At 45.2% G+C, this 25,283-nt stretch overlaps 1 protein-coding gene across 1 annotated transcript in view; it reads right to left on the bottom strand.

Moving 5' to 3' along the window:
* Nucleotides 1-24,993, bottom strand: part of SYNDIG1L (synapse differentiation inducing 1 like) — a 99,222-nt gene extending 74,229 nt beyond the window's left edge. Inside the window, exon 1 of the mRNA XM_083741908.1 lies at nucleotides 24,930-24,993. The gene's annotated coding sequence lies outside the window, so the exon portion shown is untranslated. The remainder of the gene's footprint in view (nucleotides 1-24,929) is intronic.
* Nucleotides 24,994-25,283: the final 290 nt, after the last annotated feature.

Below are 25,283 nucleotides of genomic sequence, written 5' to 3'. Positions count from 1 at the left end.
GGTACTCCAGCATGGTATGAATAAAGATCAAAGTGCGTTGCCTGGATGACCAGGTTGATACGCCTTATCACCTCTTCTCAGAATGGGGCTATTATTCTGCAGTTCCACAGCATATGTGTCAGATTTGCCTGTGGGGATCTTCAGTGCCAGCACAGCAGACAGGCCATTATCCCAGCTTGTGTTAAGCATGCTGGGGTTCAGAAGGCTCCAGCAGACAAGAGAGAGAGATGTTATCTTTTGCTGCCCATGAGAAAATGGTCTACGGAAAATAAAGAATGCACAGAACACCCTGAGATTATAGAGAGCCCCTATTATAGAATGTTTTGCAGACTAAGGATTTGGGCAGGGCAGTTCACCAGGCTGCCTCTTTCATTTCCTTCCTTCTTTATTTTCCCTCTGATGTTGCAGCAAAGAACGGAGATAAAGGAAGAGCAGTGGGATGGGATGGATTTCTTAAGCAAAGGGAAAACAAGACATACATTGTGAAATTTTATTGATGTAGCTATTTAATTTGGATTAAATAAACAACTTCTTCCAAAAAAACCCTGATTTTTTAAAAAAACAACAACACACACATAACACAACTCCGCAAACCCTGTTCCAACATTTGGGGCTTTTTAGTTTAGAAAAAAAAATGCAAGTAAAAGGAGACTTGACAGAGATGTATAAATTTATGCATGGTGTGAAATAAGTGGAGAGAGAAAAGTTTTCCCCACTTTCTCAAAACACTGGAATTTGTGGACATCCAATGAAGCGGAATCAACATTCAGGACAGACAAAATAAAGTAAAAAAGTGAATTATGGCCACCAACTAGGATGGCTTTATAAAAACTTGCCATGTTCTTACCTCCACTGTTGGAGGAAAAATGCTTCTAATACCCATTGCTGAGAATTGCAGATGGGGAAGGTGCTGTTCTGGATGAGATTGACCTTTGGCCCAATCCAGCAGGCTCTTCATTTTCTGTCCAAATCTGCTTCCTTGCAATTTCCACTCATTAATTCTAGCTCTGCCCTCTGGAGCAGCATCTTCTACATGACAGCCTTTCAGATACTTGAAGACCAGTATCATCTCTCTCCTCCATCTTTTCTTCTCCAGGCTGAAAACACCCACCTCTTTCAACTAGTCCCCATAGGATTTAGCTGTGATTCCTACATCCCAGGGGGTTGGACTAGAGAACCCTTGGGGGTCCCTTCCAACCTGTCAGGAGCCAGAGTCAAGCATAGGTTGGCAATGAAAACATGGTGTCCGTGAAGTTAACCCTTTATTCAAGGCAACCGAAATAGTGCAGGCCTAGTGCTCTTCCCAGCTGCCCTTTCCAGTAGGTCTTGCTTCAGTGAAGCAGTTGCGAGGACTGAAGGTCCCTGCCTTCCCATAGGTGCCTAAGTCTCCTCTTCTCCATGGTTTTCCCCAAGCATGACCAATCTTCAGCAACCTGTCTTGTGGCTCCTCACCTCTCCTGCCTCCTCTTCTTCCCCTGAGCCTGAATGTCTCTCTGCCCCAGCCTCTTCCTGCTCACCAAACCATGTTGCCCCTTCAGCTTTCACCTCTTCCTCCTCCCAGTCTTCTCCCTCTGACCACTCATCATCCTACCACCAATCCCTGATTCTAAGCCTTCTTTCCCCCGGGGGTTCCCTTTGGGGTTCCCCAGCCGGTGCTTCCCACCACTGCTTGGCATCCAGCTGGTCCATCAAATCACCCTACAATTTTCTGATTTGGTTCCAGAACCCTCACTCTCCTAGTCACCCTCCTCTGGAAGGCTCTAGTTTGTCAGCATCCTTCTTAAAATGTGGTACCCAGTGGAAAGGTGGGGCAGCCCCTGCTCCAGTGCCAACCCTGCAGGGTAGCCTAGTAACACCAGGGATCCTATTCTCTCTCTGCTGTCACTACCCAGTTATGTGTGACTTAGGGTAAGGAGCACAGGGTTCCCACTGCCGTACAGTGGTGTCTTTGGAAGCAGGGAAAAGGCCAGATAAATTCCAATTCTCGGCCCGTCTCCCCTCCTGCTCTCCCAGACCCTTAAGCAACTTGTAAAGGTAAAGGGACCCCTGACCATTAGGTCCAGTCGTGACCGACTCTGGGGTTGTGGCGCTCATCTCGCTTTATTGGCTGAGGGAGCTGGTGTACAGCTTCCGGGTCATGTGGCCACCATGACTAAGCCGCTTCTGGCGAACCAGAGCAGTGCATGGAAACGCCATTTACCTTCCCGCCGGAGTGGTACCTATTTATCTACTTGCACTTTGACATGCTTTCGAACTGCTAGGTGGGCAGGAGCTGGGACCGAGCAACGGGAGCTCACCCCGTCACGGGGATTCGAACCGCCGACCTTCTGATCGGCAAGTCCTAGGCTCTGTGGTTTAACCCACAGTGCCACCCACGTCCCAACCAGTAGCGTAGCCCAAACATTTGAAACTGTGTGGCAGGACAAGCAGCCCCTGAGAAACCTGCTCAGAAACCAGCACAGCTCAGAAATCCAATTCAGCAGTTTATCCAAAAGAATAAAAGTTAGCATGTATGCAGATCAAAAGTGAAACAAAACATTATCTAGGTCTAGCCATTTCTACACTGGTCCAGACTAACACTGCAAAACCTACTCTTGTTGTCACCACCAGCTTCAAGCATCCAGTGCAAGTTAGGGGGATTAACAGGAACAAAGGACCATTTTGCAGCAGTCCACTTTGAAGGGTGTTTGGGCAACTAGGTGGGACTTGACTGACAGCTGACAATATTCTGCTAATCAGAAGTCTGGTCATGGAGTCAGGTAGAAGGGTGATACCTTTCGGAAGTTGGGAGATAACTATATTGGTGTAACTCATGGGTAGGCAACCTAAGGCCCGGGGACCAGATCCGGCCCAATCGCCTTCTAAATCCGGCCCACGGACAGTATGGGAATCAGCGTGTTTTTACATGAGTAGAAGGTGTCCTTTTATTTAAAATGCACCTCTGGGTTATTTGTGGGGCATAGGAATTTGTTCAATCCCCCCCCCCCCAAAAAAAATAAAATATAGTCCGGCCCCCCACAAGGTATGAGGGACAGTGGACGGGCCCCCGTTTGAAAAAGTTTGCTGACCCCTGTAACTCATCACTAGATTGCTGTCTGTTGCTTCCAGACAGAACATCTGTTGTCAATTGTGGATTCACAGGATGACCTGACTTGTCCACCAAGGCATGATGGAGAACCAGAGATCAGGCCCACCCTTCACTAGACCCATAAGTGGAGACAGTACTCCAGGTGTGGGTGACCAGCATAGTTGTTATAAGCCAAACTTCTAACAAGACAGAAACATTTTTCCTTAGGGGTGATAATATATTTGCCAGGCATGATGCATGTCATTGGGAACAATGAATTAGGAAAAATAACCCCAACAACAATCTGCCCTACATCTGGGATGGTGAAGTAATTTCAGCCATTTTAATCACTCTAACAGCAGGCCCATAAAACTTTATCAAATGGTACTAGAAAGGCAGGAAGGAATATTACCCAGGTGCAGGACAAACAACAAAGCCAATACTTAAGCAAATATTTCCCTCCTAAAAGTGACAAGTCACTGAGAACCAGAGCCAGCAGCAAGTGGCAACCACAGAATAAACATACATATGCAGACAAAATTTTATTTGTATGCTCAAGGCGGCTTACAACATTAAAAAATACATAACCACAATGTAACAAAAGTACCTATAAACAATAAATAAAACATTAAAAAAATACAGAACCAAACTGAACAATTTCCACATAAATCTCAACTAAATCGAAAATAAAGATGCAAAAAAACCAAGAGCAACAACTCCCTCTCCAAACTAGCCCCCCCCCCAGCTAAACATAGCTAAAGGAGCCAGGCTGTCACCAATGTACTGTGCAATATCTAAAGCCAGCTGTCTCCTTGCACACTCCATTCACAGACACGCCCGGAGTGGCTTGGATTAAGAGAAGTACAGTACTTGAAAGCCTCAGGAGGCAAGATGTCCCAGGGACAAATCGGTAACAATAAACTAGCTTTGGGACATACGGAGAAAGGAAAGAATCACATTGATATATAACAAATTGGTCATTCGGGTTTCTCAGTGACACTCTGAACTGTTTCGAACCTGGAGAGGTGCCAATTACACAGCATCTGGAACTGCTTGGGTAACAGCTTCTTTCAGAGAGGTAAGCTGAGGTTGTTGTGAAGAGGTTATGCTAAGGAGAGCCGGCCAGGGGATTGGTTTCCCTCCAGATATTCAGCAGGCACAGCAAGCCAACCATGAAGTCTATTAAACTGTTTGAATTTTCCATCTATTCTTGTGGCTGTAATTTTAGCTTTATTGTTAGCTGGCTCAACTTCAAAATATATTTTTAAACAAAAAACAAAACAAAAAAACCCAGTTAGATATATACTTTTAATTTTTAACATGCAATGTTAGGGCCAAATAAGAGGGCACATACAGTTTCAGACCAAGTGTCCCTAGTTTCCAAGACAGTCCTGGATTTTCAGAACCCTGGGTGGGGTATAATAATAATAATAAAAGGTACCAATTTCTGCAGCCACAGCAGGTGTTGATTCTCCAGCGGTTTGACTTCACCCCCAGAGGTGTACTCCATTGCATCCATCTTGAGATAGACAGATGCCAACAAATCGCTACACCATCGCTAATGCCAAAATCACAAATAGTCAAAATACATTGGGTTTAATGACGAGTGAGATTGCTAATGTCGTTTTTCCTAGAACTCCATCCCCTTTCCATTTTTTATTTATTTTTTAACCACGCACGTAAAGCTGAATGCACACAATTTAAATGAACGTAAATTGATGTATGGAAGTGAGAGCTGGACCATAAAGAAGGCTGATCGCCGAAGAATCGATGCTTTTGAATTATGGTGCTGGAGGAGACTCTTGAGAGCCCCATGGACTGCTCTGGTCCATGGGGTCACGAAGATTCGGACACGACTGAACGACTAAACAACAACAACAAATTGGGGGCTTACTGTACTAAGGGCTGCTTCAGACATGTCTGCTTTCCTGTACATCAGGGGTGGCCAAGGAGATGCCCCCCAGTTTTTGTGGACTACAGCTCCTATTATCCCTGACCAGTAGCCATGCTAGGAGGGTCTGAGAGTCCACAACATGTGTAGGGCACCACCTTTGCTAACCCTGCTGCATGTATATCATTTAAACTTTGGAAACTGTATTTCATGCACCACATGTGATGGATGCACACTGCAAAACAGATACACGTGAGCTGACCACCAATGGGTTCTCTCAGCAGGGAATGTGTCCTGTGCAATAAGGGCTCTTGGGTGAATCACTTCTGCTCAACCTCGCACTGACTGAGCTTTCACAGTCATGTACCGTACCTGCTGGATTTCCAATACAAGTTATTGCAGCATGCTGAACGTCAAAATTGTTGAGAGAGCAGAAAATATATTGGACTGTGCATCCAATTCAGTAATGGCAGGATCGAAAGCATCTCGGGTTCCACATAATTCAGTAACAATATTATCGAGTCTGGAGGGACAGCGGAACAAAAAGCTCCAGCGGCAGAATTTAACTTGGGCTTGATGCAAAGATCCTTGTTCATAACAATGCGTGAAAGGTTGTTCCATCAGTTTTAAGCATTGTCTTGCAAATGTACTGAATGTTCCCTTGTTCTGTATTACTGGGGAGTCTAATTTACCTTCTCTTTACCACACCATTTATCACTTTGTATATCCTCTCTCATGTCCAATTTACTCATCCCCTCCATAAACAATTTCATTCACTCCTACTCAGTTTCTCTGCAGGCATGAGACGTGTGCTCCCATCTCCCAGGCCTGCCCCCCCTGTTTTCAAATGAATCCTTTTAGACCGAATGCCTGATTAGCTTCGAACACAGCATTCAGATGACTATCTGCATTTTATTAATCTACTTTTGTCTTCTTTCTGACATAATTGCTCTCCGCAAAGTGCTAATTAATAACACTAAACAAGCCTCTTATTGCAAATGCAGCCTGACCATAGAACAATGTCATATGGAATCCAGGGAAGAAGCATTCCGCTTAATGTCTCTTCCACTCTGCATATTGTTACAAACGTGGCATGGCAACTCCCAGTCACTGCTGAGCAATGACAAGATTCTGAGTGGGGTGTGTGTTTTCCGGGTGCTCACCCAAGCTTTGTATTCCTTTGAGAATCAAGACGCAGAAGGGACTGCAATAGCTTTAAGAAATATGATCTATTCACGTATACACACCTGAGTTTAGATGGAGGGAGTCCAGATCTCAAGAGAGACTTGTTCCCCACAGCAGTGGAGCACTAGAGTCCAAGGCATCTCTCCCAGCCTCCCTTCTGCCAGCCTGCCAAGATGGTTCTGTCCTTGTTGTCTGTTCCAAACAACTCCTCCCCATCCCTCTCTTGCTTTGCAAGGCCCCGGGCCCCGCAGTTCCCCTCAGAAATAAACACACAGGCACAAGTATCTTGTGTTAATGGGATGAATTAGGCCACAACTTTATTGGTTACAGATGTGAGCAGTTTGGCTTAGGCATTTGGGTGAAGCCAGACTATATCCTGACTCTCCTGCCCATCTGCAGGAAATCTCTTAAGGGTCAACTACCGATAGGGGACGCGGGTGGCGCTGTGGGTTAAACCACAGAGCCTAATGACTTGCTGATCAGAAGGTCGGTGGTTCGAATCCCTATGACGGGGTGAGCTCCCATTGCTCGGTCCCTGCTCCTGCAACCTAGCAGTTCGAAAGCACGTTGAAGTGCAAGTAGATAAATAGGTACCACTCCTGCAGGAAGGTAAATGGCATTTCCGTGTGCTGCTCGGGTTCGCCAGTAGCGGCTTAGTCATGCTGGCCACATGACCCGGAAGCTGTACACCGGCTCCCTCGGCCAATAAAGCGAGATGAGCGCCGCAACCCCAGAGTCTATCACGACTGGACCTAATGGTCAGGGGTCCCTTTACCTTTACCTTTTACCGATAGGGGGAGCCCTATGATATACATTGATTAAGAGCTCCCCAAGGGTCACCGATGGGGTCATGGCATGACCCTAGCCCACGCCCAGACTTCAGACAGGAACCACACCCCTGGATCTCTTTAATGGGATACCCTTAGCGTGGAGGGGCTGGCGAAGGCAACAACCTCCCCTCCCATAACAAGGCTTACCCAATGCCTAACCTTAAGTTGTGACATTGCTGCAAGGTAGACGAACACCAAATGGGTGGTGCCGATTTGCCAATTGGAAAAATTCCTGCCTGGCCCCAACAATAAGGCGACCAACATTAGTCCATAGCAAGGCCAAAGTCAAGCAACAAATAAAAAGAGGGTGGGGGGCATGATGTGGCTGGGAGCCCTAATGACGTGGGCAGCATCCATCCGCACACTCCTGGGTCGCTGGGAGGTCCCAGAGGTCCGCCATGCCCCGGGGAAGGGGAGTGGTCTCATCCAAAGCTTAGTTTTTGGGTTTTTTAAGGCACATTTTTCTTGTGAACACAGCCTGCCCATTCCCCATCACTTTGGCAATCTCTGTCTGCCCAGGCCCAAGACATCCTCTCTGATGTGGGTCATCAAGACCTTTTGTTGTGTTGTGTGGCTCTGTCCCAGGTGAGGAAAGGAAGCTTATCTTGTGCTTTCCACTGGCCTGGAATCTTCCCTTCTATATTCCAGATATTAGCTAGATCCTGACATTCATCAGTTTCTACTATTCACTCTCGTACCAAAATTGTACCAATATGGATGAGAACCGATGAACCTTAAGAAACTTTGTAATATCCCAAAATGTGAGAACACCATCAAGGAAGCCGTGCTATTGCCTTCTCCATCTTCTCAGTTCCTCAGAAACATGTGGGTTGCAGAGGGAATGGACTTATTTTATTATCTAGGTCAGCAAGCCCTTCTTACTAGCTACAGAGTGCAAAATAGTAATGCAGTTTCATTATCTATAAACCGGAATTAGGAAATGCAAGCTTAACTATTCAGATTAATCCACAAACTGGCAAAAAAGTTTGAAAAGAGGCCACTATCAGACACACTCTGCTAGGAAGCTAAAGCTGGAGGGTGTAGGATGAAAGATGACCACAGAACACAATAAATCATTTCAGCTGGTCCCTAGTGACTGGTATAAATTGGAATAACCCCAGGTGTTTGGCTAGTTGATATAATGTACCAGCAATTATATCTATGTCACCACTGCCCCCTGCTGGACAGGAAGTTAGATAGACTTAGGTGTGCATGAAATTGAGCCTAATAACTGCTGCCTAAGGAAATGACACACGAAAACCAGATGCAAAAGAGGACGAGGCACCTGTAGCTTCAGTAGCTACATGGAAAACAGCATTTCAGCAGCTGTAACTTGGGTGAATTGCAATTGTGTAATAAAAACACCTTTTACTCAGTTGATAGGTGGAATGGCATATCCAGAGATACATTTTGGCAGCCACAAAGCACTATGTAGGGTGTCCACTTAAGCTGCTCAACCAAGTGTCTCCTAAGGGAAGCCCACCATTCAGACATGGGCAATTTATTCACAAGAGCTTCAGACCAGGAAGGCAAATCATCTAATCAAACAGAACTTCTGTAGCTCTTGTTTAGCACTCACTCAACACATGCTATGGGACGTGGTTGGCGCTGTGGTCTAAACCACTGAGCCTAGGGCTTGCTGATCGGAAGGTCAGGGGTTCGAATCCCCGCAACGGGGTGAGCTTCCATTGCTCTGTCCCTGCTCCTGCCAACCTAGCAGTTTGAAAGCACATCAGAGTGCAAGTAGATAAATAGATACCACTCCAGCGGGAAGGTAAACGGCATTTCTGTGCGCTGCTCTGGTTTGCCAGAAATGGCTTAGTCATGCTGGCCACATGACCCGGAAGCTGTACGCCGGCTCCTTCGGCCAATAAAGCGAGATGAGCGCTGCAACCCCAGAGTCATCCGCAACTGGCTCTAACAGTCGGGGGTCCCTTTACCTTTACAACACATGCTATAGTGCAGTTTCAATATATGTGAATAGTTTATTCATTGGTGAAGGGACGGGTAGTTCCAGACAGGTGGAATGCCCCAGATTCTCTGGCCTGCTTCACATATCGCCTCACTCAGTATGTTTGTGAAGTGTTATGTCCATCTGTGAACATCCTAGGGGCCTACAAAGGAGAAGGCAGGAAACGAGTGGCTATCAAATGATGGAGATTCCCTTGCCTAATAACAAACTGCTGGAAAAAAACAGCTTTTGTCATCAGTGAGAACCCACATGGTGATCCCCTCAGAAGGAGCTTTGCCTTCCTCATCCTACTGAGGAAAGAAGGCAGCCCACAGGCGGAGGAACTGTGTTAGCTGAGGGGGAAGCAAGGACAGCTCAATTCCTGTTTGGCCAACAGAAGGAGTGGAATAATTTCTTCCTTTTCCTCTGCCTTGATTGCTTCAGATGTGAAAGGAGGCTGAACACCCCATTCCCATACTGTGTGGTCTTTTGAGACCAGTCTACCACCATCACCCCCACTCACCCACCCAGAGTTATTTCTGAGGGAATGAGGAGAGGAGCTAAGCACTTTTCCACATTCTCCCAGGGCCCATATCCTCTAAGGAAATAGGAGCAGAGAGAGGATTGACTCCAGAGGAAGCTTCCTCAGAATACAATTCCACGCCCACCCCCCAAGCAATCAATTCATTGCAAGGGAAATAATTTTTGTTTAAATGGCATTTTATCTTTTTTTATGAATCTTGTACACTGCCCTGAGATTTTGTATGAGGGGATTTTAAATATTTATTTTTTAAAAATGTAACAAAAGTGAGGCAAATGGCAAGAAAATGTTCCTTGGCTTCTCCCGCCAAAAAAATCCTTGCAGGATTGTGTACCTCATACTCAGCACTGGAGTGTGAAAAATCAGGAAATTTGTCTATAAACACGTGGGCTATATGCACTGGGGAGAGGATACTGGCCACAGTTTCATGATGCCTGCCATATTTTTTTTAATAGAAATGCATCTCCCCTTCACACTTCATAATGCATTTAAGTGTCCATCACAGTAAACACCAGGGCTTTTTTCTTCTTCAGCCAGAGCTCACCGGAACTCAGTTCTGGCACCCCTCAGGTGGGCGCCATTGCCATTCTAAGAAAATGTGGGAGGAGTTTGTGACCTCTTTTTCTTGAGAAACAGCACTGACAAAGACCCATTTACAAGTGGCAAACACCCATGGTGTTTGAAGTGTGAACTCTTTTAGATTCCTAGGAGGAGGAGTTGAGGGATGCTCCCTTCATCACTTTGGATACTTTTTCATTCTTCCTTCCTCTGTGTCTCGGGCATTCAGAGGACAAGATAGGAGACTGTTTGGCTTTCCCCCGTTGCGCAGTTTGCATAGGCTTTGCCCTTATTTACAGCATCTTGCAGTGACCTTGTAAGAGCAACAGAGACCCACGTGGCCGCAAGTCTTGGCTTGATTATTGTAATTTCACTCAGCAGGTTTTTCTAGCGCTCTCAGCTCTCTCAGAAACAAGCAGCGTGCTTGGCTCTCTGTTTTGAGCCACACTGATCATATTAGCTCCACTCCGGCTGCCTATGAAAATGTTGAATTGACTAAGCTGGCCCTGTCATTCTTAAAAGCCCTTCACTGGGCAAACTCTGGCTGCATTCAAGACTTGGAAGCGCAGCTGCCTGATCTTCCCTTTCCAAACCTATTTGTCAAGCCGCATCTCACTCTTCTCTCAGATCACTCTTCCAAATTCACTCCTACAGCACAACAATATATAAAGGGACTGTGTAGGCGGGTGCCTTAAAAAGAAAGCAAGGTGGAACCACCAGCACATGTGAAACGTGATAATCTTAACATGCTTTGTGGTACTTCCCAAGTGCTGCATGCCGGACTGCCAATAAACATTTGACACTCGGGAGAGATTGCTGCTTAAGCCCCCCAATGCTCTTGCTGTTGAAAACCAGCCAAGGCTGATTTTTAGACACAGCATAATATGTACCTGCCATTTTAATCTGCACTCCAGCACAGGGGAATCGGTGCCAGTATAGGACAGGGCCAGGTGGAAGGAGCTGAGGAGCAATGCCAAGCCACAGCATGGGGACACCTAGTCACTGCATCCCTTTCAAACCTTCTGAGCACCACTGTAATCTGCCATTCACATCTTATTGTGGAAGGTGAATGCGTGTGAGGTACCATTTGCACACAAAACAATGCCCAGCACTCTGTACACACTATCCTTTTAAAGCACAATCAATGCACATTCTTTCCCTCAAAGAACTCTTTGTTTACCCCTCAGAGTTACAGTTTCCAGCACCACTTAACATATGAATGTTGGTATCTAGTAGTACAAGCAACTTTTACATGAATTCCAGGGACGTGCGACCACAACCATGCACATCACCACAAACCCAGAAGCGACATGAAAAGGGGGAGGGGGGGGACAGCCATAAAAAGCCTAAAAATGGCATGGAAACAGAACCTAGCAATCCCACGAGCCTTTGGGATCCCAGGAGCTTTTGCACCAACCTTTGAGGCCTGTGGAGAGTTGGAGATTGACAAAGGAGGTTTAGAGAGAGTGGTTGCGGTGGAGTTTTGGTTTTTGAAAGGGATTTTCAAAGGCTTCAAAAGAGGTTTAGAGGGTGTATCCAGGCTTTTTCAATGGTTTTCCTAATATATGTGTGTTCACTTAAACGTGTGGTGCCGTGGAACGTAACTCCCGCATAAATGAGGAGTTGCCTGCATTATCTCTGCAAGTGTGTTTTTGTAGGGTTGTTTTTTAAATGAAAATTGTTTCAGTGGAGATGACTGAGGCTGATCTTTAATGGGAGCAGAGCAGACATGGAGAGAACATGTGACGCTTTCCTCTCCTGCCCTGGTCCTCAGGGGGGAAAAAAATCCCTTTTTTGAAACTAGCATTCGCACTGGGAAGAAACTCTCGCAGACGGCCTTCTCGGTAGCGGCACCCGCCCTGTGGAACGCCCACCTACCAGATGTCAGAGAGAACAACAACTACCAGACTTTTAGAAGGCAGCCCTGTTTAGGGAAGCTTTTAATATTTGATGCATTACTGTTTTTTAATATTTTGTTGAAAGCCTCCCAGAGTGGCTGGGGAAGCCCAGCCAGATGTGCGGGGTATAAATAATAAATTATTATTATTATATTACTTTAGCAAACAAGCAAAAGAGCAAGTACTTTGACATGGTCTGAAGGCAGCCGGGATTTCAATATTTCAAAAGCTAAGCAAGGTTTGGTGGGTGCAAAGCCATCTTTGAAGCTTGCCTATGTGGCCATGGGCTCCATGGAGCAAAGGCGGGATATTAAATGTAAGAACTAGATAAAACGTTCTGTTCACAACCTGAGCTGACATTTTTTTGTTACAATTTTCATTTCAGGTCACACTGACAGCTGGGGTTGGGGGGGAGGAAACAACCCATTTTGGTCGGTTAATCTCTGTTCCTCCCGAATGTTTTGTTTCTCATGGTGCTGGATAAAAGGTTTTGCTGGAAATCCTCCAAATGCTCCCGGTGAAGCCAAATAATTTATATCATCTGGAGAGGGAAAAAAGAACACCTTCGAATGCCAACGAAACAGCAAAACAGAATGTTGTCTGCTGAAGAGCAAATAAAACAGGAAATGCAGCTACCCAACCCGGCAGAATTAATGGCTTCTCTCTCTCTTTGTCTGGCCCAAATGATATAAATGGTTGTGATCTGCAGTGAAGAAACAAGGATGTTCAAAAGATGTCTGTTATTAAACAGGCCTAAAAAGTACAGGGTGACCTTGCATTTGGGCAACCTAAAAAGAGGGTTATTGGAAACCCATCAGAAAGCATACACCATATTAGGGGGGGGGGACGGGACAAGTGACCCCCAGCTGTTGCTTCTGACTTCAGCTTCTACCATTCCTGATCATGCTGGCTGCAGTTGATGGGACCTGGATTTCAACAAAATCTGAACAGCCACAGCTGCCCTGACCCAGGAGGCTACTATAAGCTGCAAATACTATGCAATAAAGACAACAGAGGTCAAAGCATCGCTGATCAAGGCTCTAGAAGCCAAGCCTTATGAGGAACGGTTGAAGGAGCTGGGTATGTTTAGCCTGGGAAAGAGGGGACCAAGAGGAGATATGAAAGCCATCTTCGAATATCTCAAGGGCTGTCACATGGAAGATGGAGCAAGCTTGTTTTCTCCTGGTCTGGAGGGTAGGACCTGAACCAATGGCTTCAAGTTACAAGAAAGGAGATTCCAAATAAACACCAGGAAAAACTTTCTGGCAGTAAGAGCTATTCAACAGTGGAACAGTCTCCCTCAGAAACTTATGGGCTCTCCTACCTTGGAGGTTTTTAAGCAGAGGTTGGATGGCCATCTGCCATGGATGCTTTAGTTGAGATTCCTGCATTACAGGGCTTTGGACTAGTTGACCCTTGGGGTCCCTTCCAACTTTACAATTCTATGATACTGTAAGGTGAGCTGTGTGTATGGTATGATATGATACGATATGATAGGACACTATTTTTTTTAATTGTTGAAACAGTGTTGGCTTCATAATGGTGCTGGCCATCATTGTCTTGCCATTTCCTTCCTCCCATGGCACAAGATTAAGAGGATGATATTGGAAGCTCATGTAAATGCATGGATGGTGGGGAGGGGTTTGGTTGAAACATTTTGTTTATTTAATGATCAGAATGCTATTTCATAAGATATATCACAGTGGTGTACAACATACAAAATTTAATAAGGTCAATAGAAGTAGCCATAAAAAACATAACGAAAAAGAACAATACTGTAAAGCATCAGTAGATAATTAGGTGGTGGGAAAGAAAAGCCAATGCAATTCTGGGCTGCATCAATAGGAGTATAGCATCTAGATCAAGGGAAGTAATAGTGCCACTGTATTCTGCTCTGGTCAGACCTCACCTGGAGTACTGTGTCCAGTTCTGGGCACCACAGTTCAAGAAGGACACTGACAAACTGGAACGTGTCCAGAGGAGGGCAACCAAAATGGTCAAAGGCCTGGAAACGATGCCTTATGAGGAACGGCTAAGGGAGCTGGGCATGTTTAGCCTGGAGAAGAGGAGGTTAAGGGGTGATATGATAGCCATGTTCAAATATATAAAAGGATGTCACATAGAGGAGGGAGAAAGGTTGTTTTCTGCTGCTCCAGAGAAGCGGACACGGAGCAATGGTTCCAAACTACAAGAAAGAAGATTCCACCTAAACATTAGGAAGAACTTCCTGACAGTAAGAGCTGTTCAACAGTGGAATTTGCTGCCAAGGAGTGTGGTGGAATCTCCTTCTTTGGAGGTCTTTAAGCAGAGGCTTGACAACCATATGTCAGGAGTGCTCTGATGGTGTTTCCTGCTTGGCAGGGGGTTGGACTCGATGGCCCTTGTGGTCTCTTCCAACTCTATGATTCTATGATTCTATGATTCTAAAACAAGACAGCTTTCAGAAGACATCTAAAAGAAGGCAGGGGTGGTTCTTGGTGGACCTCTAGTGGCAGGGAGTTCCACAAGGCAGGGCTTGGTCCCTAATGATTCCTTCAGAGTGATCATTCCCCCTTCATTGTCTCTCACATTCCCACACTCACAGAACATTCATACCAGCTGATCCAAACTTTGACAATAATGCCTATTTTCTTCTCTGTTGAACCCTTTCCCAATAACAGCACATATTACCATCTGTCCCTACACTGTGCATGCTGACAATTTTAAAGCACAATAATCATAACAATAAAAGCAACAATAACACTAATATAATGCTCGTACATATTTCATAGCATTTTAGCAGCTAAGGGAGGGATTAAATGAAAGAGGGAGCTATGAAATGTAGAGATTGCAGACTGTGTTGTCTTCCTTTCCTCCCTTTTGTTGAGTTATTCTCTTTTTGTGAATAAATTGGCCAAACTGCTATTTTTCTCTCCAAACCTATGTGTTGAAAGCTTAAATTTGATATCTTATTAGTCACTCTGAAATCATAGTAATTGCTGAAAAAACTTTCAATTGATATGTAGATTCTGTGAATGCGAGCCCTGGGTTATTCTAGGGCAAAAAGGCACCAATTTGTTCTCTTACCCTCATAGCTTCTCTTGCACAAACATGGGTTTTATGAATAGCCATTAAACCTGCAATCAAATAAGCGTTTTCATATTTTTATTGTTATGTGTCATAATACTGTTGCTGCTCGTCTAACGAATTTGCATAGCAGCTACAAGGGATCAAATATAATTGGCACCCACAAAACAGGAGGGGTGGACAAAAAAGGGGTGCATTTACGACAGCTTTCACCCACAGGTAATACTTACAATGTGTGATTAGCACGGTTTCTTTTCACACATACTTTTGCAGCATAAAATGTAAGCAAATAAACAGCACTGTAAATAGAAGCACTTAAGTGGAAGCTGCGTAGTAATTTGCAATTTTTCAAACTGGTATAATTTTCAGAGAAATATCAATGCACTCCATTGATTCTGAAAATCTTTGCAGATGGCACAGGTCACTCTTCAGAAGTGACTCATATCATGTTGCAAATTACTGACGCTGGCAAGTAAAACCTTCTACCTCAGTGTTTCAAAGGATAATCAGAGTTACTTAGAAAGGGCTTTCTCTGTCAAAACCAGAAGGAGAGGGAGAGGGAGAGAGTCACACTTCTTATTGAGCCAGCCTCTGTTTATAAGTGAGTGTGCAAGTCTTTGAGCAAATGAAGAATTCCTTGCAAAATCAAAAGCTTGAATATGCTTTCACCAACTGAGAATGGGATAGTAGAAAATACACTTTGCTACATAGCATCTGTCAGTCTCTGAAACCAATTTTCTACCAAACCCATTCATAGATAAATACTCATAGACTTATTCACGGTTCTGCTGCCATAACCTCATGTATTAACTGAGTAAGCAAACAAGGATATGACAATCTGTTCTTCAGCATGCCATGGTGGTCATGAGAGAAGGAACACAGCTGCTGATCTGAATAGCTAAGGAACAAAACCTTTCAGTCACAGATATTCACAGCCCCCTGAACAACCCCCTTAAAGGTAAAGGTAAAGGTACCCCTGCCCGTACGGGCCAGTCTTGCCAGACTCTAGGGTTGTGCGCCCATCTCACTCAAGAGGCCGGGGGCCAGCGCTGTCCGGAGACACTTCCAGGTCACGTGGCCAGCGTGACAAAGCTGCATCTGGTGAGCCAGAGCCGCACACGGAAACGCCATTTACCTTCCCACTAGTAAGCGGTCCCTATTTATCTACTTGCACCCGGGGGTGCTTTCGAACTGCTAGGTTGGCAGGCGCTGGGACTGAATGACGGGAGCGCACCCCGCTGCAGGGATTCGAACCGCCGACCTTTCGATCGGCAAGCCCTAGGCGCTGAGGCTTTTACCCACAGCGCCAACCCCCTTCCACCAACTCAAATAACAGTTCCTGCAACATGGAAGAGGACACATTAAAGATGATAATGATTATGTCACTTTTTTTTCTCAAAGGTGAACTCAAAGCAAGTTAAAGCAAACCCCTGCAATACAGGAATCTCAGCTAAAGTATCCATGACAGATGGCCATCCAACCTCTGCTTAAAAACCTCCAAGGAAGGAGAGTCCACAACTACCCGAGGGAGACCATTCCACTGCTCTTACTGTCCGAAAGTTCTTCCTGAAGTTTAGTTGGAATTTCCTTTATTATACCTTGAAGCCACTGGTTTGTGTCCTACCCTCCGGAGCAGGAGAAAACAAGCTTGTTCCCTCTTCCATGTGACCGCCCTTGAGATATTTAGCGATGGCTATCATATCTCCTCTCTGTCTCCTCTTTTCCAGGCTAAACATACCCAGCTCCTTCAAGCGCTCCTCATAAGGCTTAGTTTCCAGACCCTTGATCATTTTGGTTGACCTATTCTGCACACATCCCAGCTTGTCAACATCCTTCTTAAATTGTGGTACCCAGAATTGGACACGGTATTCCATGTTTGGTCTGACCAAGGCAGACGTGGGTGGTACTATTACTTCCCTTGATTTAGACACTCTACTTCTGTTGATGCAGCACAGAATAGCATTAGCTTTCATCACTCTGTTGACTCAATGACCGTATGTATCATTGCTATCTTTAAGCTTTAAAAGAATAATAATAATAATAATTTTTTATTTATACCCCGCCCTCCCCAGCCAAGGCCGGGCTCAGAGCGGCTTACAAGCAATAATAAAAACAAGATGAATGATTACAACTTAAAAACAAAAATAAAATACAACATTAAAATAATGGAACATTAAAATATTAAAATGTAGCCTCATCGCAGGAGGAGAAGGAATAGAAAGGGAAAAAAAGAGAGGGAGAGAATCAAATTGGCTCCAAGCCAAAGGCCAGGCGGAACAACTCTGTCTTACAGGCCCTGCGGAAAGAAATCAGATCCTGCAGGGCCCTGGTCTCATGAGGCAGAGCGTTCCACCAGGCCGGAGCCAGAGTTGAAAAGGCCCTGGCTCTGGTTGAAGCCAATCTAACTTCCTTAGGGCCTGGGACCACTAGGGTGTTGTTATTTATGGACCTTGAGGCTCTCCGTGGGGCATACCAGGAGAGGCGGTCCCGGAGGTACGAGGGTCCTAGGCCGTGAAGGGCTTTAAAGGTCAAAAGCAGCACCTTAAATCTGACCCTGTACTCCACCGGGAGCCAGTGCAACTTGAAAAGCACTGGGTGAATATGCTCCCATGGCAGAGACCCCATGAGGAGCCTCGCTGCAGCATTCTGTACCCGCTGGAGTTTCTGGGACAGCTTCAAGGGCAGCCCCGCATAGAGCATACAGTGGTCAAGCCAGGAGATGACCGTCGCATGGATCACTGTGAATGGCTGAATTAAAAAAAAATACTTTAAAATGGATAGTGGATACATTTTTATTATTTTAAGGTGGCCAATAAATACATTGGCAGTTTAGTATGCCACGTTGTTTGTGTGGCAGCCCCTCACCCCCCCCCCCCCATTGTTAGAGGGCCCTCAGACAAGAGAGGAAGGAATGAGGCCAGCGCTTCAGCAAGAAAATGTTTATCTCCTATAAATTGCCTCAACAAGGCATCTCTAGCGGATGGTGCTAGAACTATTAGCGTGTATTGATTGTGTTTTTAACTAACAGCCCAAGGCAACGCTCACTTCAGAAGGGAACATTTCAATTCTTTATATCACTGAAGTGAACGAACGAATGAATAAAACAAAACCCTGGGCTTCAAGTACGTGCCAGTGATGGACAGAGCTAAGAGTTCCCCGGGCAGGATTACCCTGCTCCCTTGCACTGCCGACCTGGGGACTATAACATCCCCATTCCCCTTTGTTGCCACGTCCCCATGGCAACTGGCCAGCGGACAGAGCTGGCTTGCAGTTCTGCACAAAAGCGAAGCTTCAAATCAGACACTAGCTTGGGCTCTTCAGTTTTATGGCCTCTCATCTCACGCTTCGCCTCTTTGAAAATGAAATTTATGAGCAGAACCGTGAACTTTACCACATCACTAATTTTACGGCTGCCCTTGTCAAACTGCTTCCTGCTGTTCACTGGCAACACTATGAGAGGAGGAGAGACCTGTGGCCCCGGGGCCTAGCTGCCTGTCGGCAGGTGCAAAGGAAGTGTGAAAGATTGGTGGGAAGAAGAAGTGCCCCCGCTCGCCTAGAAACAAAATGGTCCAAATGACTCTAATCCATAACATAGAAAGTAGCTCAAAACCCCCGTGAAAAGAAAATGACCCAAACATTCATTTCTCTCTGGGGGTATCTAATTGTAGAATATGCCAGAAAAGCACATCCATGATCGGGGGAAAGAATGACATTGATTAAAACGGTGCTTCCTAGAAATTATGCTTTTGGGATTCTAGAGAGTCACAGGAGACCAACATGGTCCCAAGCTCCTTCTTTTTATTTTCTAGTCCCTGTGGTATTCTCTAAAAGCTGCACTTGCCACACATGTCAGGGTTTGACTGTTTCCCACACCCAAAACTTATGTGGGCCAGATTAGCTATTATCCATGATGGCTAAGTGGAGTCTCCATGTTCAGGGGGCCTATAACAATATGCTGGTAAACAGCAGCAGAGAGGGTTGTTGCCTTCATACTCTACTTGAGGGCTGCAGGGCCTTTGGGAAAGATACTCTCAAAGTCTCCCCCTCACTGCCACTGCTCCTCTGCCTCATCACTGCTACCACCAGAGACACTGCCAATGAGCAAGCAAGCAGTGGCAGTTCCTCCTTCTCACCGCCACCCTTGTTTGCTTGCTGGCCCCTCACACCTGAGCGGGATCACAAGGCAGGTGAACAAACAGGGTGCAATGATAAAGAGGAGCAGGTCCAGGGGACTTTTGTCAGTGGGTGTCTAGTTGGGCCATGAGCTCTTGGCAACTGGACCTGTGTGCTCATTTCCCTGCAACATCTGGCTGGTCACTCTCTTTAATATTGTATTTTCAAATTATTGCAGCCTGCCCTGTGACCTCATGGTGAAGGGTAGGCAAGAAATAATACTCCCATCGTTCAGCCCGGACACTGAAATCCAGCGCCGAGGGCCTTCGGGTGGTTCCTTCATTGCGAGAAGTGAGGTTACAGGAAACCAGACAGAGGGCCTTCTCAGTAGTGGTGCCCACCCTGTGGATCGCCCTCCCGTCAGATGTGAAGGAAATAAGTAGCTATCTTATCTTTAAAAGACATCTGAAGGCAGCCCTGTTTAGGGAAGTTTTTAATATTTAATGCTGTATTGTTTTTAACACTCGATTGGAAACTGCCCAGAGTGGCTGAGGAAACTCAGCCAGATGGGCAGGGTATAAATAATAAGTTATCATCATCATCATCATCATCATCATCATCATCATCATCATCATCATATTTTTGCTCAACTAGTTTGACCTTTGGTGTGATCCAGCAGGGCTTTTCTTTTGTTCTTATGGTGCCTGTACATACTGTACTAGAACAAGTCAGGATCAGCCAGTCTAGATCTGTAAGTTGAGTTACATCCTATGTAATACACTCAGTATATTTAATTGGTCAGTTCTCACTAGCTTCGTAGTTAAGGAAGCTGAGGGATGATTGACCCAGAATCTTGTTGCGCCACTCCAAGGCACTTCTGTTTAAGGTGGAGCCTATTCAGCTGCTACCATAGAATTTCTGATTATTCCTCCTCATTGTTATTTTTAATATATAAATATTCGTTTTACCTCTCCCTTCAAAGACCAGCAACACTTTTAAAAACAGCAGTGTCATCTGTTATATGTCCCCAGACAACGTAGCTACAAATTCCCTGTTGTGCCCTGGAAGGTGATATCAAATTTTGCTATTCAAATAGGAATTTTACAGCAGGAGGAAGAAAGCAGACAGTTATCAAAGCACTGTCCAGCTGTGAAAGATGGAAAATTGATCTGAGAAAATACTGTGCACTTCCAAGCACAGGGTAATGTGGCCAAAGTGAAATTGAATTGGCTCTACATAGTGAATTCCATAAATTAGTCTATAGTTTAAAATAATGTAATGACATTTGTTGTTGTCTTGCCTTTATCCTCTCCCCCACAGCCAGCACTTTGAAAGTTGAAAGGAACCAGATAAGAATATTATTACTTTTCTTTTGTTCTTAAGATCCATGTTGAATGTAAACCCTTGATTTGGAAATGTTTCAACGCTTTTAACAACCAGTTTGCCGCCATAATTTCAAATGTTGTTTTTGGCCATATAACTCTTGCCCTGAATTGTTTGGTCTTGCTTCATATCAGCGGCATGTTTCCAGCCCTCTCTTTACACAGCAAACCTAAATGCACGATTGAAAAAGCCCCATGGAAGGCAGACGGACTTACGTCTGAGCAAACATGCACAGGGTTGCCTTGCAGGGCTCTCTATCTGCTTGCCTTTGATATTATCTCTACCCTCACCCTCCCTTTAAAATCCTTTCTTGTCTCCTGCATTAGAAATGCTCTAAAACACATGCCCGTGTGAAGGATGCAGCAGGCACCAGTCCTTCATGCTGCCTGTTCTTCGGCATCAATTATAAATTTGCTTTTCACTTTGCACCCAGTGGGGGGATTCACCAAGCCCAACACTCCCTGAGTATTACATAATGTCTGAAATGGTTCTCTGAAGAAGAACAAAAGCTTACACACAAGGCAGCAATAGTTTCTGAAATTTCCAGCATCATCTCTACCTGGCAAACCAAATATACCCCTTTTGGGTCTCTTTCTTCCATGCTGAAACAGCAAACCAGAGAGCTGGGTCTTTTGAACCCTCTGGATTCCTTGGCAATGGACAACTGACCCACAAGATGTGGCAGCTTGAAGGCTTTTTAAAGGGGGATTGGCCACTGCAATGGTGGATGAGGCTATCAATAGCTATTAGTAAAGATGACGATTGTTACACCTCTTAATGTTAGGTGTGTGTTTATGATCTATGTAGTCATGTATGTTCTTTCTGTGTCAAGTATTCCTGTTTGTTCTTCCCTTATAAAGGTAAAGGGACCCCTGACCATTAGGTCCAGTTGTGACTGACTCTGGGGTTGCGGTGCTCATCTTGCTTTATTGGCTGAGGGAGCTTCCGGGTACAGCTTCCGGGTCATGTGGCCAGCATGACTAAGCCGCTTCTGGCAAACCAGAGCAGCGCATGGAAATGCTGTTTATCTTCCCGCCAGAGCGGTACCTATTTATCTACTTGTACTTTGACGTACTTTCGAACTTGTAAGATGCCTCTAATCCCCCCAGTTAAACTTCTAAGTATAAACTCTGTATCTTTTCTTTATAAATGGCCTTTATCCTTAGTTTTATTACACTCCACCAGTGTTTAATGCCACTGGTTTAATAGGAATAAATAGCGGGTGAGGAATGGTGTGAGTAAGGAATGAATGTTTAGCTTAGATAGAACACTCTGCTACCCAGAAAGAAGCAACAAGCAATGTTAGCCTCATCACAAAGTGCGGCATTTCAGCACATACCCAATCACTGGTGTTGCTGGACAAATGTCTCTCTAACCATGCACTGACAGCCTGTGGGAAAGATAATAAAGTGTGTAAAAGAAAGATGCTTGAGCAACTGATACCTGGAGAAAAAAGTATAACTGATTGGCCACAGTGATAGCAGAATGCTGAACTAGATGAGCTTTTGGTCTGATCCAGCAAGGTCTTCTTTTGTTATTACTTGCTGAATACAAGATGCATTTATTTGTGTTCAGGACTGAGCTTTCCCTAGAAGCATAGAATAGTTTTGAGGTGCTTGAAAGGTGGCTGTGTTGGCTTCCTGCTGCTCTGGCCCCTGATCCGTGCCTCTGCGCCTCAAAACCGGCATGAACATTCCCCACTAGCGTTCACCAGGCAATAGAAACTTCACTGCAATCCCTGCAAGTCACCCATTTGCTTGACGTTTCTCAAGTAGCAGCAAGCATACGCCAAACCCCTGATTCTCCAGGATCTTTCAGAAATCCTGATGTTTACTGTGATGGATGCCGCATGTAGCGTTTGACAGCTCTGAAGTTTCTTTGCCAGACCTTTTATGTTTATATGCCACTGTTTTGTAACACGCAGCTCCCCTGAGTGTGGTACTTCATCTCCTTGAATAGGCACCACTGACCCGGAGCAATGGAGATTCGTGAAAGTGCAACATACTCATTACCACACTGAACTTCCTCCTGCACAGGTCAGCAGTTGGTCAGATGTGTACACTGAAGTGAGTCTGCTATTAAGGCGTTCTGGGGAACCAACAGCTGCCATGCTTTTTTGCGTTAGCTTGGGAGTGTGGTTTAATTTGAGTTGCGCTGCAGGAAGATGTATAAAATCACCCTTTGCAGCCCTCTGATGCTCGTGTTCCCTTCAGGCTACTCTACACTGTCATTGTAACATGGCGTTTACTGTATAGGATAGCAAGATTGCCTTGTAGGTGTAAAATCAGCTCAAGTTACAAAACACCCATCCTGACCTCATGCTAATGCCAGGACATGATGCTACAAGGATGGCAAAAGGCCATTATAAGGGATGAGCTACTAGTCTACTGCTTCTGGATCCTACTTTGATTGCTCTGAATCAGTTTAATCTAAAATAGTACTGAGCCACATCTTCTTCTTCCTTATTGGCAATTCAGGGACACGAAACACTTCTTACAAGGGCTGAGTTGCAAAGCCATTTCAAAGTCCAAGAATCCTCTTTGTTTATTAAGAGTAATAGGCTTCACAGCATAATAGAGTTGGAAGGGATCCCAAGGGTCATCTAGTCCAACCCCCTGCAATGCAGGAGTCTCAGCTAAAGCATCCATGACAGTTGGCCACCCAAACTCTGCTTTAAAACCTCTAGAGAAGGAGAGTCCACCACCTTCCAAGGGAGTCTATTCAACTGTCAAACAGCTCTAGCTGTCAGAAAGTTATTCCTGATGTTTAACTGGAATTTCCTTTCTTGTAACTTGAAACCCTTGGTTTGGGTCCTACCTTCCGGAGCAGGGGAAAACACGCTTGCTCTTGACAGCCCTTGAGATATTTAAAGATGGCTATCATATCTCTTCTCAAGCTAAACATACCCATTTATAAAGATGTTGAACAACAATGGGCTCAGGCTAGAACCCTGTGGCACCCCAGTTGTCACTTTTTTCCAGGAAGATGAGGAACCATTAGTCTATTTGGGTTTGGTCAGTGGTCCCTGTCTCTTGCTCCTATGTACACTATGAGAGAGCAACCTGGGCCTCTCCTCCAAACTCCCCTGCTAAATGCCCTTGCAAACACCCCTGTTTACAAGACTTAGTCAAGAGCTCCTGGTCAAGAGCTCCCACAAGCTGCTGCTGGCTACTAACTCCTCCCCCAACTCCATCAAAGTTGTTGCATGCATGGAACAAAGTCTGCTTATACAATGGGACCGCCTCCCTCTTTCCTCCTGCACCCCCTAAATTTGCTTTGGAGGGCTGCGGGAAACACCAGAACAAGTTTAGAGGGTACATGAGGGTAGAAAAGTCTAGTTCTACAAGCAGACCTTGTTCCCTGCACTCTTAGTGATACATTGAATTCTACCCAGTATGTCTAACATTCCTTGCCCGAGTACTCTTTATATATTGGACAGAATAACATCCATTATCATATTAGACAATCCTAGATCACAACATGACAGCAATTGTGCCACAATCAGAAAGTGGAAAATGGCCTGCAGGCAGTGCAAATAGAAAGGAAATGAGCCAAGCAATACACTACAAGTCAAGTCTTACAACATATGGTCAATGAATGAAGCATGTAGAAAATATTTGCTCATTTTACAGATATAAGGCTGAGACTAGTAAATGTAACAGTGAATGCATGGCAGAAGCAGCAGTGTTACTGAGCTCCTTTTACAGCAGATAGCAGTAGATTCCTTATGCATTCAGACATCCTCTTGTACACTCTCATAAACACAGATAGGACACAAAACACAACTCTCACCCTCATCTTCACCATGCTTGCAGCTGGGGAAGACAAAGAACAGCTCAGCTGAGCCTGAGACTCCTAACCCCGGTTCTGATTTGCCCAGCCTGCCCCTTCTCTGCCACATACCAACAGCAGTCTAGCCCTGTGGCAACAAACTCAACAGTAGCTCCTTGTCAATATCTGCTGTGGAGATGGCCAGGCAAGGGACCTGCTCATCTCAAGGTAAGATGGGAACAAAAAGAGTGAGGTCAGGGCGAGTCTTGACTTTCTCTGGCTTCCTGTTTCATCTCTTAAGTCTGGGGTAAACAGTAAGGATGCTGGCCTATCAGTCTTGTCTCAGTTCTGGAGCATGAGACCACCCACATCCCTCCCATTTCTGGCCCCCTTTATTATCTTTGTCCACCAGTGTAATTTGCCTCTCAAGCCCTGCAGATGCCTGAACAATGGAGCTGCATTGTTTGGTGGTGTTTCTGTTTGTCTCCCTCCATTAGCCCTGTGAGCAAAGAACTAAATCAACTCAATCAGTACCATGGACAGCTCCCCTTGAATGCTAGTGCCCTATGTGGCTACATGCTACCTCAATTGAAGAGGCTGACACCTGTTGTCCAGCATCTCCTGTCCCAGTAAGATACCACAACTCTGAAATACCCCCCAAAGATTTGCTGTTACCTGCTTCCAGACTCAGCTTGATCTCTCAGCAACCACCAGCCAGCTGCCTATGAAACCGACTGTGTGCATCACCGACGCTATCAATTGGGATAAAAATGCAACAGATTTGCTGGAAACAGAAAATGACTCAGAGGATAAAAAAGTGAAAAGGAAATGGAAAGATCTTCAGGTGAATCTTGCAAAGTGTCATTTTTAGAAACAATGGGAGGTTCAAAGCCTCCCAGTGAGTCTGCCTGAGCAACAAGGAAATGTAACCATGCTAGGATAAAGTGGTAAAATTAAAAGGACCAGAATAAACACTATACAACCCCACATGACAAAGCCCATACAGCACTGCTCCGTCCTATAAATGTG

The sequence above is a fragment of the Podarcis gaigeae genome (genome assembly GCF_964106915.1).
Source record: "Podarcis gaigeae genome assembly, chromosome: 1".
NCBI lineage: Eukaryota > Metazoa > Chordata > Lepidosauria > Squamata > Lacertidae > Podarcis > Podarcis gaigeae.
This window is presented reverse-complemented; position numbering and strand designations above follow the sequence as displayed.